The 17114-nt window shown below is 40.4% G+C and overlaps 1 pseudogene; it reads right to left on the bottom strand.

The window, feature by feature from the left end:
* Nucleotides 1-17114, bottom strand: part of LOC128506151 (sialoadhesin-like) — a 70045-nt pseudogene that overhangs the window by 27554 nt on the left and 25377 nt on the right.

Raw genomic sequence — 17114 nt, forward strand, 5'->3', positions numbered from 1 at the left:
GACATGGAACAACGATCTGACACAGGACAACAGACAGAAGGAAATAAATAGGGTGAATGATTACAACGAAAATGAGGGGAACAGGTGAGTAAAATCATCTTGATAGAATAATAAAGAGGAAGTGGGAGGGATGGTGGTGATGTCACAGAGACACGGACACATGGCGAAGGATCAAAACAAATGCCATGTGCTTAAATAGACATGTAAACAACACAGGATACGAGGGGAGAGAGAAAGTAAATGAAAATCTTAAAGATCAGACCAGGGGTTTGACAGTCAAGGGTGCCACTAGGCGCCCCCAGGGAGGGGCTCACCTTGTCGTCTTTGACCAGCGCCTGATCTACAACGTCCCAGGCTGGAATCCAACTTCTCTCCTCTGGACCATAGCCCTCTCAGTCCACTAAGTACTGAAAACTTAGGGGAGGGGGGGGGTCATGGGGGGGGGGGGCGGCTCAGAGCAGAAGAAACAATAGGGGAGGAATACACAGGTTTAACCCTAAAAACGTGAAATACTGGGTGTACACGACCAAGTGTGGGAGGAAGATGACCAAGTCCTTGGTAGAAAGCCATACTCTTTGAACAGGTGCGCCGGCAGCGTTGAACAAAAGTCAAGCCAGACGGAACCACCGCTTCGGGTTCCTGTGAAGGGAACAGACGGGGTTGATAGCCAACATAACTCTGTAATGGCGACATACCTGTGGCAGAAACTATGGAAGTAAATTTTATTTGATTTTATGTAACTTACTTTTAAGAAATAAATGGTACCCCATATAGAAATAATCAGAGATGTGCATGCGAAACTGAATGTATAGTCCTGAGATTCTGCTTGCAAAAGCAATTTGATATATCCGTTGAGGACCCCTAGACTGGGGAAACTTAATGAACCCCAGATTATTAGGATGACATCATTGTCAAGTGGGCCTTGATTGGATGGCAATAGTGGAAAGCAAGTTAATACGGAGTTGCGCTTAATTAGTAATATTGCTTGTGTAAGGATACTCAGCAATTAATAAAATATACCCTTTTTCTATGAGGAACGCACTGTTGTATGTCATAAGCATTGTGTAGCCACCCAAAATTGGGGGGTGGGGGGCAGCTTGTTGCCAGACCGGAGACGTGTGTGTATGAGCCCTTATTAATTAAATGAATAAATAAAGAGCTAAATAGATAAACATTAATCAATAAAAATGACATGTATGAGTGGAGGAATAAGCCCCAATTAGCAAAGGGGACAAGTATGCAAAGAATATTGATAAAAGTGTTCATTGTGTATAAAAATACTGTGCTTTGTGGCAAGTACTAATAGTAAATAGTAAAAGATTGTATATTAAAGAGTGATTATCATTGTTGAGCCTTGTTAAGGAAAGTGGATATTTAGGGGATTATACAATATTGGATATTGTTGTAAGTAAATTTAGTCATTAAGTAAGTGCATAGGCATAAGATAAAGTAAAAATATCTAAATTGTGGTGACAGGCTATAAAGCATAATGGCAGATCTCCATAACTCCATAACTCTCATAACTAAGATCTCCAATAAATGGCAAAAGCGAACTAAAGATATGATTACAAAATGGCCAAAGGAAGGGACATTTGATGTGGCATTGTGTTCAGAGATGGAGACTTTGGCCAAAAATTATAAAATGGCATCAAGAGAGACAAAGCTGGTACAGAGAAAGTTGAAAAGACAGCAGGAGAGAGAGGTCCTAGCGCTGTTTAAAAAGGAGGGGGAGGAATTGGTAAGACAGAAAAAGCAGGCTAGAAAAAAGTCTAGAAAGTCAACGAGTGAGGCACAGAGTAATGGAGGGAAAGTGCTAGTTATACTTCCCCCATATGTGCTGACTGAAGGTCAATTCCCTATGCTTAAGGGCATGGTGAAAGTTTCTGGTGAGGTGCAAATGGAAGATAATGTAGATTTAGAGGGAGACTACAGAGAGTCGTGTGTGAAGTCAAAGAAGAGGCATGATAGGAAAATGGATAGAGAAGAAAGCACACCATTAGATTGTTACAAGTAAGTAAGGGCAGATCTACAGAGAGTGAAAAGGTTGTACGGAAAGGAAGATAAGTTAAAGGAACAGGAAGAGGTGCAAGCACGTGGAGAGAGAACAGACAGGAGCGCTAAAACACCAGTAAGAAGTCAGATACAGGTAGATACAACATTAAGGACTGGGCATGGGCCTTTGTGCAGTGGAGAGGATGGGGGTAAAGAGGATTTGTCATTTAACATGGGCAATTGGAAACTGGGAAGGAACACAGGGAGACTTAGGCACCTGGCTCCACAATTCCCAATTTTAATTAAAGGTGCACAAGGACAATATATACCAACTAAATCCAACTAAAGTTGACCCAAAAGCCTTAAAAGCCTTAAAAGGGGAAGAGTTGGAGGAAACAGACAATCCAACTCTGTACATCCAGAAGCAGCTAAAGCGGTGGAAGCAAGAGACTGAATGTGATCCAGAGGGAGATGCACTGTTGTCTATGCTGTTCAGACAAACCATAGTAAATGCCATGCCTCAACTGGTGAAAAGTTAACTGGAAGATGTGGTCGGCTTAACTTCTAAATCACACAAAGAGTTCTGTGATCACGTCTCACGTGCTGTTGAACAGTATAGAAAAAATTAGCAGTTGAAAGCTTTTGAAAGCTGTTGAAAATCTCAAGAAAAAGAGCTGCAAAGTAAACTGGCTCAGTTACAGCCTAAAGAACTAACAAAGAAAAACAAGAAAAAAGTCCAAGCTACGCTAAGAACGGTGGAAGCAGAGCAAATGTCCATGAGGGCCCCAAGCAATCCATCACCCACAGTCCAGCCAGCTGCAGTCACTGCGATGACAGCACCAGTCGCATTTTTTCCAAACTCAGACTTGGTTTGTCAATCAAATGGTAATGATTGAGCCACAAGCAAATGTGTATTGGATAGGACAGCTGGAAAAAAATGTTAGTCAAATAATCCATAAATGGGGAAAGTTCATTAAAGCACAGATTCCTGAAGCACTTAACCACTTAATGCCTTAACCACTGACCTCCCCCTGGTACTCCTCAGGAAGTTGTAATTAGCAGCAAGTCACAAACACAAATGACATCAGCATCTGAAGTAGTTGATACTGTCAAAGAGGAATTGTATAGGGAAATAGAGAGTCAGGTCCGACCTGAATTATGGTCTGATACAGATGTAGGTCTAATTAAATCAGCCAGACCAATTCAAGTACAACTTAAACCAAATGTAAAATTGCCCAGGATAAGACAATATCCTTTGCGACCTGAGGCAGAAGCTGGCATAAAAAACACTATTAAAGGCCTTGTAAAAGCATCTGTGCTATAGAAGAGAAAACGAGTTGTTGTAATACTCTAATTTTCCCTGTGATCAAGCCAGGTACAAATAAATGGCGTCTTGTGCATGATTTGCGAGCAATTAATAATATAACAGAGGATTACCCAGCTGATGTTCCAAATCCACACACACTGCTAACCAATGTCCCTCCCGAAGCCAAATACTTTACTGTAATTGATCTTTGTTCACCTTCTTCAGTATTCCAGTGGCGGAAGAGAGTAGGTATTTGTTTGCATTTACATACGCTGGTAAACAATATACATATCGTAGAATGGCGCAGGGGCTCAAACACTCACCAAATATATTTAATCAGGTTTTGAAAGCTGATTTATCAGATTTAATGATGAAAAGTAAAAGTGATCTTTTAATATGCTCATCCTTATTAGAAGCATGCCATGGGGATTCCATTAAGGTGCTCAGCAAGCTTGCACAGGGAGGTCATAAAGTGTCTAAAGCTAAACTGCAATACTGCAAGCCCCAAGTTGAATATTTAGGGCGGCAAATTTCTCATGGTTCAATAGCCATAGCACCTACCCAGTTAGAAGGCATAAGTAAAGCACCGTTACCACAAACAGTTAAACAGTTGATGACCTTCCTAGGCTTTACAGGTTTCAGTGCTGACTGGATTGAGGAGTAAGCTGTGAAAACAGCTCCACTGAGGGAGATAATGAGAGAAGAAGGACTGCAAAATCTAAGTCCTCCTTTAAAATGGATACTTGATGCACTGCTAGCATTTAAATCCATTAAAAAAGAAATGCAGACAGCACCTACTTTAGGTATACTTGATTATACCAAACCGTTCTAGCTGATAGATATGCCTCAGCTGTGTTGATGCATAAAACCTGCAGTGGAAGGAGAAAACAGCCCCTAGATTACTACAGCACTAAGCTAGATAATGTAGCACAAGGTTATCCACCTTGCTACCAACAGGGACTTGCAGCAATACATTATGCATATGACAAAGCATCCACGTTGACTATGGGTTACCCAGTAACCATTTACACACATCATAAGGTGGTAGAATTAATAGAACAAGGGAAATTTGTTCTTACTCAAGCTCGCATTCTAGCATATTCTTCACTGCTCACATATCTCAACATTACTATAAAGAGGTGTGACACAGTTAACCCAGCTGAATTGATTCATTCAGCCTATGAAGGAGTGGCTCATAATTGTGTGGCGAATTCATTGTCATTTACCAGGTTACGGCCTGATCTTAAATCTAAACCTATAGCTGAAGCACTGTAGCACCTATAGCACCGTTCACAACCGTGTTCGGCTCAGTTAGCCGAGCTGAAAGCACTTACAGCTGCTTGCCAATTAGCCACAGGGCTAGTGGCAAATATTTAAATGGAGCGATGGTACTCTCATTCAGCATGCTGAGCAAATAAGTAAACTAATGTCTGCTATGATGCTACCAAAACGGTTGGCTGTCATTAAATATTAGGCCCATAAAAAGGGAAATGACCATGTCACTAAGGGTAACAACATAGCAGATTTAGAAGCAAAGCAAGCATCAAAGTGTCAACTAGCCGTGCAAGCGGCAATAGTCCCTATAGAACCGCAGCCTCAGTTGAAGGATATTATTCGGATTCAACAGCAAGCAGGGCCGTATGAGCATTCTATGTGGCTCCAGGGGGAGCTCAGAAGGATGCACAGAGTATTTGTCGTTCACATGAAGGTCTGATCATAGCACCTACAGCGTTGTTGAACATTTTGATTTCAGATGCTCATGGATTTGACCATTGTGCTAGAGGAAGGGTTGTGAGTAAAATCAAGCAACAAGGATATTGGTCTCCATATATGCATGCTATGGTTGATGAGTTTCTAGCTTCATGTGAGATATGTGCTAAGCACAACGTCAGAAAGGAAACAGCGACACCTATTGCCCATATACCAGTACCAGAGGGACTGCATTTGGTTATGGATTATGTGGACATGATAAAGTATGCTCAAGGCAAAAGATACATGCTTGTAGTAATTGACAGATTTAAAAGATGGGTAGAAGCAATGCCATCTGCAGATGAAGGGGCAGGAACAGTTGTCAAATTCCTCACAAGGGAGGTGATAACCTAGGTTTGGAATTCCGTCAGAAATCAGTTCAGACAACAGATCCGCTTTCATTCAGAAAACGGTAAAGCAGGTATTACAACAGTTGAGAATGAAGCAAAGATTTGGGTGTGTCTATCATCTGCAGTCCCAAGGTATGGTAGAGAGAATAAATGGCATGCTCAAAGCCAAGCTTAACAAGATTTGTGCAGGTACAAATCTTGACTGGGTTGATGCTTTACCTCTTGCACTAATGAGCTATCGCGTGCAAACTAACAGAAATACCCACTTGACCTCGCATGATATGCTTATGGGTCGACCCATGCCTGTGCCATTCTGTAGAGGCCCCTATAAAGGCCCATCCCTAGAACAATTACAACTGGAAGATCATATCTGAAGAAACCAACTGCCATACATAAAGCAATTTATGTGCAGGAAAAGAGCAAAGAGACAAAGGAGGAAAAAGACACCTCGTGTCTCATCACTCCAAGAGACCAGGTCTATCTGCGGGTGTTCAGGAGGAAGTGGCACAAACCCAGAAGGGAGGGGCCATACAAGGTCATAGCAGCCACCCCAACAGCAGTCTAAGTGGAAGGCAAACCAACCGGGTATCACTTAAACCATTGCACAAGCGTCCCTAAAGTAAGTAAGGGAAAAGGTGCAGAAGAAGAGGACCCACTACCCAACAGTGATTATGTACAAGGTCTTGAAATCTGTGTAAAAGGGGTGGAGGAAATAAAGCAGAGGAATGGGGAAAATAAAGTGGACAGCATACCTAATGATCATTATTTTCCAGGTATTAAATCAATCTGTGGTCAGCTCACCTCTACACAGATCCAACCAGACTTCCCAAGAATTAACTTTACAGCAAGTGAATGTTGGTCAAAAGTTTCTTATTAATTAACCTATTGGCAGAAAGATAAAGGAAAAACTCTTAAGCATAGCACAAAGTAATGCGTGGTATAAATGGGCTGCTTACACAGCCCAGGAAAATAAAATAACTAGTTGTTTGATTTGCATTTCATCACCATTAAGAAAGGTTATAGTAGTACCCAATCCATATGACTTTAGACATTGTGCAAAATTTACTCAACATTTTTGTCATCTGCATGTCTTCCGAAGACCTCTGTGTCCAGCTTAATGTTTAGCAATATTGAGTAGTCCAGATTACTTCAATAACTACCATACGGAGTGATTACTTCAATAACTGCCCCTGAATGGGGGAAATGGTGCCAGCAGCTAGACGTAAGAATTGAGGAAAAAAAGATAGAATTCCCCTCCAAGTATGAAATAGATTATACCCTAGAGTATAAATGCTTCAATAAAACAGTAGGAAATAATAGTGTGGGGGACTTTCAAGGTAATGGTATGATAATGTGGCACCTTGACACTGGCTCTTTTACATGAATGAATGTTTATAAGAAAACAATACTTCATGCAACAGTTACAATGCAGGGTAATATAACTATAACACATAACTGCATAAATCAAACATTATTGTTTCCTCCAAAGTTCTGCTATGATGACCAATCAGTACCAGTAGCTGATTTTTTCTGGCTTTGTGGGGGAACACTATTGCGGGCAACATTACCAAAAATTTGGAAAGGGATCTGTGCTAGAGTCCGGATGATTCAAGAAATGTCAATAGCAGGTTGGAAGCAGGGACGGTGTTGCCCAGTGACAAAATCGAGAGCTAGATGTGACCACGGGCGGGCAGGTATGGGTAATGGGCAAAGCAGACCAATGGGAGGCGAAGATGAACTCTTGTTCTGGGCGTGAACTGAGCAAGCTGCCACAAACTGCTTGACATCCTTGGTCATGGCGGGCCACCAAAATCGCTGACAAATAGAGGCCAGCGATCCTTGAACTCCTGGGTGACAAACTAGTTTGGATGAGTGACCCCACTGGATGACTTTGGAGCGCAGTATCACAGGGACATACACCTTGCCTGCTGGAACCCCTCTAGGTATACCACACTTACGCAGAGCCTCCTGAACCTCTCTCTCGACATCCCAAGAAAGTGCAGCCCCCACCACGTCTTTGGGTAGGATGGTGCCAATAGAGGCCTCCTATTTGGGGGTCTCAAACTGGCGAGAAAGGGAGTCCGGTTTTGTGTTTTTAGACCCAGGCCTGTAGGAGAGGGTAAAATTAAAGCGGCTAAAGAAAAGGGACCAGCGGGCCTGTCTAGAATTTAGTCTCCTGGCCGAATTATTGTATCGTAAATTTTTGTTGCCAGTCCAGACCACGAACGGTTGGACTGTGCCCTCCAGCTAGTGACGCCACTCAACATTAAACTGTTATTCAGGATCTGAAGTAGACAAGACAGGAGCAGAGACAAACCGAACGTTTAATTTATCAAAGGCCTCCTGGGCATCATTACTCCATTTGAACAGTACCTTTGGAGAGGTGAGCGCTGTTAAGGGTGCAGCCATCTGACTGAAGTTCCGGATGAAGCGCTGATAAAAGTTGGTGAACCCCAAGAACCGCTGCAGAGTCTTTCGAGAGTCAGGAGTTGGCCAATCAGCTACCGCCCTTATTTTAGCAGGGTCGGCTCTGATGTCACCCGCCGAAATCACGAACCCCAAGAACGAAACTGACCTTGCATGGAAGACGCACTTCTCCACTTTCACGAATAGTTGGTTTTACAAAAGCTGTTGCAACACCTGGCGGACATGCCGAGTGTGTACCTGTAAAGAGGGAGAGAAGATTAGGATGTCATCTAGGTACAAAAAGCCAAATTGGTTTACCATGTCTCTCAGCACATCATTAACCAGGACCTAGAGGTCAGCAGGAGCATTGGTCAGACCAAACGGAAGGACTCGGTATTCAAAGTGTCCTGTGGGTGTGTTGAAAGCTGTCTTCCACTCATCACCCTCCCGAATACGGATAAGGTGGGAACTGTTGCGCAGGGCAAGCTTGGTGACATGGTGTCCAATGACGAACGCGCGCACACAGACAGAAAGAGCGGGCTGAGTCTTGAGCAGAGAGAGATAAGTAATTTTTAACCTCTCTGAGACTTGCTTTTGCTTTATTTACATGCTTGCTGTACACACACACATACTGACACAAAATAAAATATGTTTTATGCGCACACACATGGTCACAATGTTATAGTAAACAGTACACACATGCACGGATGTTGATTATACCAGTAAGAGACGAGCACTAAGACCCAGCAGGGGAGACGATTACCCCCAAATTTCCGCAGAAAAAACATTGGCTCAGTTGTGATCACATGACGCCCGGCATCAAAACAAGAAGCGCATGCGTGATACATGATACTAGGTACTCGTAAAGCTTGTTCGACCAAGACTTGTTTGTTTTCCAAGTCAAAATTTATTAAAAATCTTTGCTCATCTTGCTTAACACTAGCAAACCACGTTACTTACAATCCAAGGTTTCACTGTACATAGTAATTTCTCTTTATTTGATTATACAGAATGTGCAAAAGGAGTGGTATAGCATGTTGGTATGACAGCAGCAAATGGATTGCCATGCAGTGAGAAATGAGATGATGTGTGATTGTCCATGTTTTAATGAGTAAAAGTTAGTCCTCATGTATATGTAAATAAGAACCAGCAGTGTGCAACACAGGTGGTTGGTAGTGTGGTGTGCTCCAACGCAGCTGTAAAGAAAACAACATAAGTACAATCCTCGAGTCCTATGTGGTATTCTGGTTGAGCGCCTGAATAGCCTGAGGGAAGAAAATCCTCCTCAGTCCCTCTGTATTGGCCTTCAGGGAGCAGAAGTGCTTTCCTGTTCAGAACAGTGAGAACAATCCATTGAAGGGGGGTTGAGGTCCTTTACTACCTTTCTGGCCTTGGTTCAGCACCACTAACTGTAGATCGAGTGTACCTCAAAGATCTTGGTGTGGATGATGCGCACAGCAAATCAGGTTGTAATGTTTCTCATCAGGATGCTATCTATGGTGTAAGAATAAAAGTTCCTAAGCACCTTGGATGACAGTCTGAAATCTCTCAGTCATCCAAGGTGGTAAAGATGCTGTCAGGCCTTCTTCACCATGGTGTTGATATGACAGGACCATGACAGTTCCTGCAAAATATGAACATTGAGGTGTCTGAAGCTGTCCCCTCTCTCCATGTGGCTCTGTTGATGACAAGGGTCTGTTAGTTCCTCTCCTGCTTTGTACTGAAGTTCCTCAGCTCCTAAACATCATCAGCTCCTTTATCCTGATGATGTTTAGAAGGACGTTATTTGTCTGAACAACTTAATCAACATCTTTAAACTAGGAGTTTGTCAAAATAATTATACACAACATCGTTGGTGGAGAATTCCACGTCCTCATATGTGGACAATGGGGAAAATAATTGGATATTTATAAAATAACTGTCACATAACTGTAATAATTTATATTATGATACAATATGAGCCTTATTAATTTAATTTGTACAGTAAGCAGAAGTTAATTAGTGAATTATCCTCCTCAACCGATACTAAGAAGGCTGAAAAAATATTAATCTAGAAAGTTTTAATGTTAATTATTTAAACAAATAGCTCAGCTGAAATGTTGGCATGTTTTGTGTCTTCGGTTACTGTTAATTAGCCCTATAATTAAAGCTAATGCTTATCTAAATGTTTATTTTCCAGGAGAAAAAAAAGAAAGCAGCTCTGTGTGTGGGTTTAAACTGTTAATGTTGTGCAAGTTAAAATGTGTTGCTTAATGGTTTCCACAGACAATGGAATGTTTCTTCATCTTTCTTAGCTAAATTACTCACCCTGTCCTTTAAATATTAAGAAATACTAAAATTACTTCCTTAAAAAAAATCTTCATTCATCTTCCTTTTTCCTGAAACTATTTTTCTGGATGGAAATCACACCTAAATCACAGCCTTTTTTTTTAAATTAAAGTATATGGTATTGGGTAACTTATTGTTGATTGAGGATCTTTTATATATATGATGGTCACAGAAACTGACCCCAAACCAGCACTCTTCTCACATTTCCACAATGTCATGATAATCAAATATGATAAATATAGTTATTGTAGCAGTGAAATGTGATGGCATCTAATGTTTATGTACCATGAACATTATAGAGAAATAGTTTTTTTTTTTTTTATCTAATTTTAACATTTGTATAGCTTTGGTCCATTTTGTTCCTGTGATTATTGTTATTCTATGTGAAAAATGAAAAATCTCCAATGCTCATATACAGTCTCAGGCTCTTTAAACAGGTTACAAACAAACAGACATGAACTGCTCCATGCAACATTGTTCCAATCAATCAGCAACAGGGGGCATTTTCATGGTCATGCACAGGATAGAAGGATTTCACCTGATTTCAATATGTTGAAATCAGATCATAGGCCATATGTTAGTCCTAGCGCACCTCAAGAAAAGACTACCACCCACACTGGACCCTCATCAGTTCGCCTACCATGAGAATAGGAGCATTGAAAATGCTGTCTCCCTAACAGTAAGTAACAGGCAGAATGAACAGAGCAGACAATAACCTGAATTTTATTTATTGTGCAACAAAGTCTGACTGTAAGTAAAGTTCAGTTTAAAGAGAACTCCTGTTGTCCGTCGTTGACAAATATACACACTAAATTCTTGGGGAAACCAAGATGGCACATGTGCCTTAATGATTACCGACCAATTGCACTTACACCCATACTCATGAAGTGATTCGAGCGGTTAGTCCTAGCGCACCTCAAGAAAAGACTACCACCCACACTGGACCCTCATCAGTTCGCCTACCATGAGAATAGGAGCATTGAAAATGCTGTCTCCCAACAATACACAGGGTACTACTGTATCTCACCTGGATAATAAGAACACTTACACAAGAATGCTTTTTGTGGATTTCAGCTCTGCGTTCAATACAGTCATCCCCTCCAGCTGATTACGAAGCTTGCTGATCTCGGAATTAACACCTTTCTATGCAGCTGGATACTGGCATTTCTGACCAACAGGCCACAGAATGTTAAATTCAATAATATTCTCTCTTCAACCATCATCCTGAACACTGGCGTTTCACAAGGCTGTGTACTGAGCCCCTTCCTGTTTTCACTGTACACGCATGACTGCAGTCCTATGTGTGATTCCAATACCAATACACATGTTTACTCACCTAGAACACATATGACTAAAAAAATATCACTATATATAACACGTATTACTGTTACCGTGTTAAGGTTACACACAAACCTTTAGGCTGGTCTGAGGTAAGATAATTTAGCTGACAATAGCTGCTAGTTAGCCAGAGAACCCCACCTGTGTATGAAAGAAACGGCTAAGATGTTTGAGCTTTTTAGCTTTCTCTGTAGAATGTTTTCGTGTACGAAGATGGTGAAGTGATTAATGAACGCTAAACTGTTAACTGTAGTGCTAGCACGACGCAGGCATTTAGTTAGGTTGCTAACGTTAGCAACCACATTAACTAGTATGACTTAAAAAAATATATTTAGGAGCTTTATCCCAAAAGCCATGCCTATTTTGCTGTTCTATTTTTGGTAGTAGCTGTCTCCATGTTTTTGTTTCAGGTTACCTATACCCTAGCTTTGTCATTTTTTATTTAATATCAATCCTATTACACACTAATTAAGAATTAATATTCTTATTTAGTTTAATCTTTGCTATTCAACAAAATTTTTACTTTCTTAAATTTTTTTCTTTATAGAGTTGGAACCAACATGGTGGAATACCTCCAGCAGGCTAAAGAGTCAAGGCCATACCCCTACATCCTGACGTTGGGAGCTGATGACTTTTTGTAATGTTGCTATGAAATAGCGAGGGCTTCTTGAAAAGTCATAGACAGTGTTTGTATGTTAAAATGAGACCAGGGCTGGATAGTTTTGTTCTGCAGAAAAGATATCTGAAGTCACAGAGAGATCCTGCTCTGTAGAAGCTGCCTCCGTAGTATACCTAATAGTATAGTAATGATGTCGCTGTTGAATGTCTGTTCTTGTGCTTTTGAAAAATTAAATGTTTTTTCTATGAACATTTAATAGGATGTTGTTTATTGCATGTATGTATGGTTTGCAAAACTTGGAAGTTTTTTTTGTAATAGACCAGTATATCAATGTAATTTAACTGTTTAATAGACATGGGTATTTTTTTTTACAGATTCACTGCAAAACATGAAAATAATAATAACCTATTTGTGAGGTAGAATTAACCCAACATTCCAGTTGAAATGAACCAACATCTGGGTAAAAAGTACAACCCAGTATTTTTAAGGGTGTAGCATGCTAATGTCTGGGAGTCCATGCATCGTCAGTAAGGAGAGCTGAGAGAGAAAGAGCCAAAGAAGAGAAAAAGAGAATAAATTACCCGGCAATAAAAACTGATATAAAGATTGCTCTGTTTCTTTTTTAGTAAGACTGTCTTTAACAAGTGAGGGTAGGCCAAGGCACAAAAGGCACATCCTTCCATGCATCCTGATTTAGATCCAGGCTTTTACTGTTCACTTTGTACAGTTCTCACAGGTCCTTCTTTTTTGCCAGTTGATCCTGTGTCCCCTTGTACAGTATGAGCATCAAGTTACAGTACAGTCCTTTCCCAAGGTGGAATAGTGGCAACCCAGCAGTGGAAGGGCTCGAACCTCTGACTCTCTGATTAGCAACTCGTGGCTTCAACTTCCTGAGCCATCACTGATCCTTTTTGTGCTTCACATGTGGTAACTAGTTTTGCTGTTTCACGTGTTATGTTATCCTCCTCTTCTGTTTAAATATACTTTGGGTTTCTGTGATTTTCTGTGTGTTGTGACATGCAATGTCGATTATGAAATTGCAGAAAACTGAAATATGAGAAGTTTGACATGACTTAATTTCATACAGCGCAAAATCTGTGCAATGGAAAAAAAATCTAACCCACAATACCTCCTACACAAACACACAGTAGCTTCAGTTGTTGAATAGAAAAACACTTTATTCACTGGTTGTGTTAATTACACCTCATATGTATAATGAACATGTAATAGACTTGTAAAATATATGTAATATATTAAAATAATAAAAATAAAAATATGAATTACATATATTTTTTATACAAATATTTTTTATAAAATAACTCAAACAACTCAAAATCCAACAGTACAGATATAGAGTACACCAAAACCATGTGACGTACAATATGTTATGTTTAAAAAAATTATAATTTAAAGATTCAGTTTAATATTGGTTCACAGCACACACTATTAATTCATTAGTTATGATAAAACTAACTATTTCATCATTAGTCATTTCTCTCTGTCTCTCTCTCTCTCTCTCTCTACATGATAATGTTGAGGATCTCACTGCTGGTTTCTTGCAGTCTAGAAAAAGAAATTAGTACTTTAATGGTTTAAAGTTTTCCAAAGCTCTTCAGCCTGGATCAGTGATTATGAGCAAAGTGATAAACAAATAAAAGCACTCACTGGTATATTGTAGTAATCAGGTAAGATGCTATCAGAAGGACTCAAGTAAACCGTCTGTGTAGGAGAAAGAGAAATAAATCATGTGTTCATCATTGTAAGATCTGTGACTGGAGGCACACCACAGACTCATGGGTAAGGCGAGGTATTTTGGCAAAACAGTAGTTAATTGGAAGAAAGGGGAAAGAAAAGGGTTTTAAAGTGGGTGGAAGGAAAAACAGGAGGAAAGTAGAGAGGGTGAACCCATGCAGGCAGAGGCAATGCCCAGCTGGCATGTGTGCACTCGGCTAGTGAGTAAGTGTGAGTGTGGCAGAGTCCACCCATGTGTGCAGCAGCTCCTGCAGCCTCCTCAATGCAGCTCCCGCAGTTGCGGCCAGGTCCAATAACAGTTATCTCTGACCAGCCGTGATCTATGGGATCTATGGGCCCCGCCCCTTCACACACCCGCTGAGGGGGAAAGTGCATGCCAAGAGAGCCCTTAGGAGTAAGCGAGGGGCAAGAAAAGATCTACTGTAGACACTCGCCCGTCACAGATCCTCAGTGACAATCATTCTTAGTGATTTTTCCCAGATATGAATGTCTGAGTGAAGTGTGTTTGAGGATACTTACTTCAAGTGTAAGATACACCTGACTGGAGGACATGGTCTGAAGATCAAGGCCTGTGTATGTATCATTAGGAGGAATTGAGTAAACAATCTGTGTGAAGATTAAAAATAATAATTAGAGTGATTGGTGGTTTGGGAAATCCTCCAGATCTGAATATCTGAGAACAAAAGCTGTGCCTCAAGTTGCACTCTATGATTTAACACACATCTGCATTTACAAAGAGCCTTGACCATGATGTTTCCTCATGCTCATTATACACTATGTCTGGAGGTGATCATCACTCTCTGTTCTGCAGGTAACCATGAGAGGGTTTGATGTTGCTGTTGTAAGTGGAAGCAGTAGATCACACTGTGTCACTGTCCTGTTACAGTTCACTTACCTGAGCAGACTCTGCTACATCATCTGAACCTCCTATTTTCTTTCTCCTGAAAAAATAATCATAATCAAATAATAATCCGAGATCGCAAACAGACAATTAGGTAAGTTATTTAAAATAAATAGGCTTACCTCATATATAAAACACCAAAGATGAAAAATACACAACCAACCACGATTCCAAGAATTTTATTTCGACCCACAGGCCTGACCCCTGTGTGCAGGAAAATATTACTCAGCTATAACTTATTCACTTTGATCATAATGTTTAATTTGTTATAATAACTGTAATACCATTTAAAGTGAGAGGCACTGCAGCGGCTCTCTGAGTCCCGTATTTATTCTGAGCTACACAGTAAAACCATCCACTGCTGTTGGAGCTCAATGTGAAGCTGTAACTCTGTTTAGATCCTAAAGGTGAGCTTCCATTCACCTTATACCAGGTGTAGAGCTCCACAGGTGGGTTAGCATCACTGCTGCAGGTCAGAGTCACTGTACTGCCCTCCACTATCTCACCAGAGGGACTGATGGACACTGAGACTCTCTTAGGTGGATCTAATAAAAAAAAGAGAAGGTTTGAGAATATTAAAGTGAGAACCAGTGGCTTAGTGGATGATGGTAACCGTCTACAAAGTCACACTTACACAAAACCTTTACCATCACTTTATCAGAATATTTCACTCCGTATTGATTCATGGTCTTGCACGTGTACTCTCCACTGTCCTCAGAGCTGATGCTGAAAATAGGGTAAATTGCTCCTTTGGTTTTAAATAATCCATCTTTCAACCAGAAATACTCAGCAGGGTTGGCATCACTGCTGCAGGTCAAAGTCACAGGCCTTCCCTCTATTATCTCACCAGAGGGCCTGATGGACACTAAGACACTTTTTGGAGGATCTAAAATGGAAAAAAATGAAGAGATTCAAAGACAACACCTTTTATATACAGTACTGTAAAAAAGTAATTGCCCCATGTTAAATGATTTTTTTCCCCTGGCATATACTGTACAGTAAGATAACCTTTGTGAAAAAAGTAATTTTTGGAAAGCTGAGTTAACTTTCACATGTCACAACCAGGCTGATTACTGCCAGATGCTTTGAATAGAAAAATAACATAAATATAACCTGTCTGACAAAGTGAAGCACACTAAAATTCTTAACAAGCATTATGATTCACAGAAATTCAAGAACAGATGAGAAACAAAGTAATTGACATGTATCAGCCAGGAAAGGGGTTTTGACATTTCTAAGGCTTTAAGACTTAAGTAAAGCACAGTGAGAGCCATTATCTGCAAATGGAGAAACCTTGGCACAGTACTGAACCTTCCCAAGAGAACCTGGCCTACCATAACTACTCCAAGAACACAAAGACGATTCATCCTGATATGCATAAAAGAACCCAGAACAACATCTAAAGAACTGCAGGCCTCATTCACCTCAGTTGAGGTCAGAGTTCATGATTCAACAATAAAAAAGAGAAACAGATTGATGGACACTAAAACTTTTTTTTGGATATTCTCCAATTTGAAGAATTTCCAGCCACCCTTGTGTGACCTGATGCTTAAGTGCACTTAAATTATGCAGCAGGGCAATGATTCAAAACACACTGACAACTCCACCCTGAGTTGGTTTGAAGTGGCCTAGTCAAAGTTTAAACTTAAATCTGATTAAGATGCTGTATCATGACCTTAAACAGGCCATTTATGCTTAAAAACCCTCCAATGTGGCTAAATTATTCTTCTATAAGGAAAAGTGGGCCAAAATTCTTCCACGGCAATGTAAAAGACAAATTGGTAGTTATTGCAACTGCTTTATTGCAGTTGTTGTTCTCGCCAAGGGTGGCAAAACCAGTAATTATGCTTAGAGGTAATTACTTTTGCACATAGGGCCAGATAGGTTCAGACAACCTATTTCTATTAATAAATTAAATCATATTTAAAAACTGCATTTTTTATTTACTTGGGTTACAATATTAAAGTTTCTTTGACTATCTGAATCATTTAACTATGACAAATAAACATGAAGGGGGAAACCCTTTTTCAAAGCACTATAGATTGCTAAGTAAATACGATAAACAATGGACTGAAATGAATAATTATTAACTCACACAAGACATTCACAGACAGAGCAGTGGAGGATTGACGTCCATGTTTATTTACAGCCTGGCATGTATAATCTCCACTGTCCACTGAACTGATCCTGGAGATTAAATAAGATTGTCCTGTTCCTTTAAAAGATCTGCCCTTATACCAGGTGTAGAGCTCCACAGGTGGGTTAGCATCACTGCTGCAGGTCAGAGTCACCGAACTGCCCTCCACTATCTCACCGGAGGGACTGATGGACACTAAAACACTTTTAGGAGGATCTAAAACAAGAATGGAAGAT

This window comes from Clarias gariepinus, chromosome 18 (assembly GCF_024256425.1).
Source record: "Clarias gariepinus isolate MV-2021 ecotype Netherlands chromosome 18, CGAR_prim_01v2, whole genome shotgun sequence".
NCBI lineage: Eukaryota > Metazoa > Chordata > Actinopteri > Siluriformes > Clariidae > Clarias > Clarias gariepinus.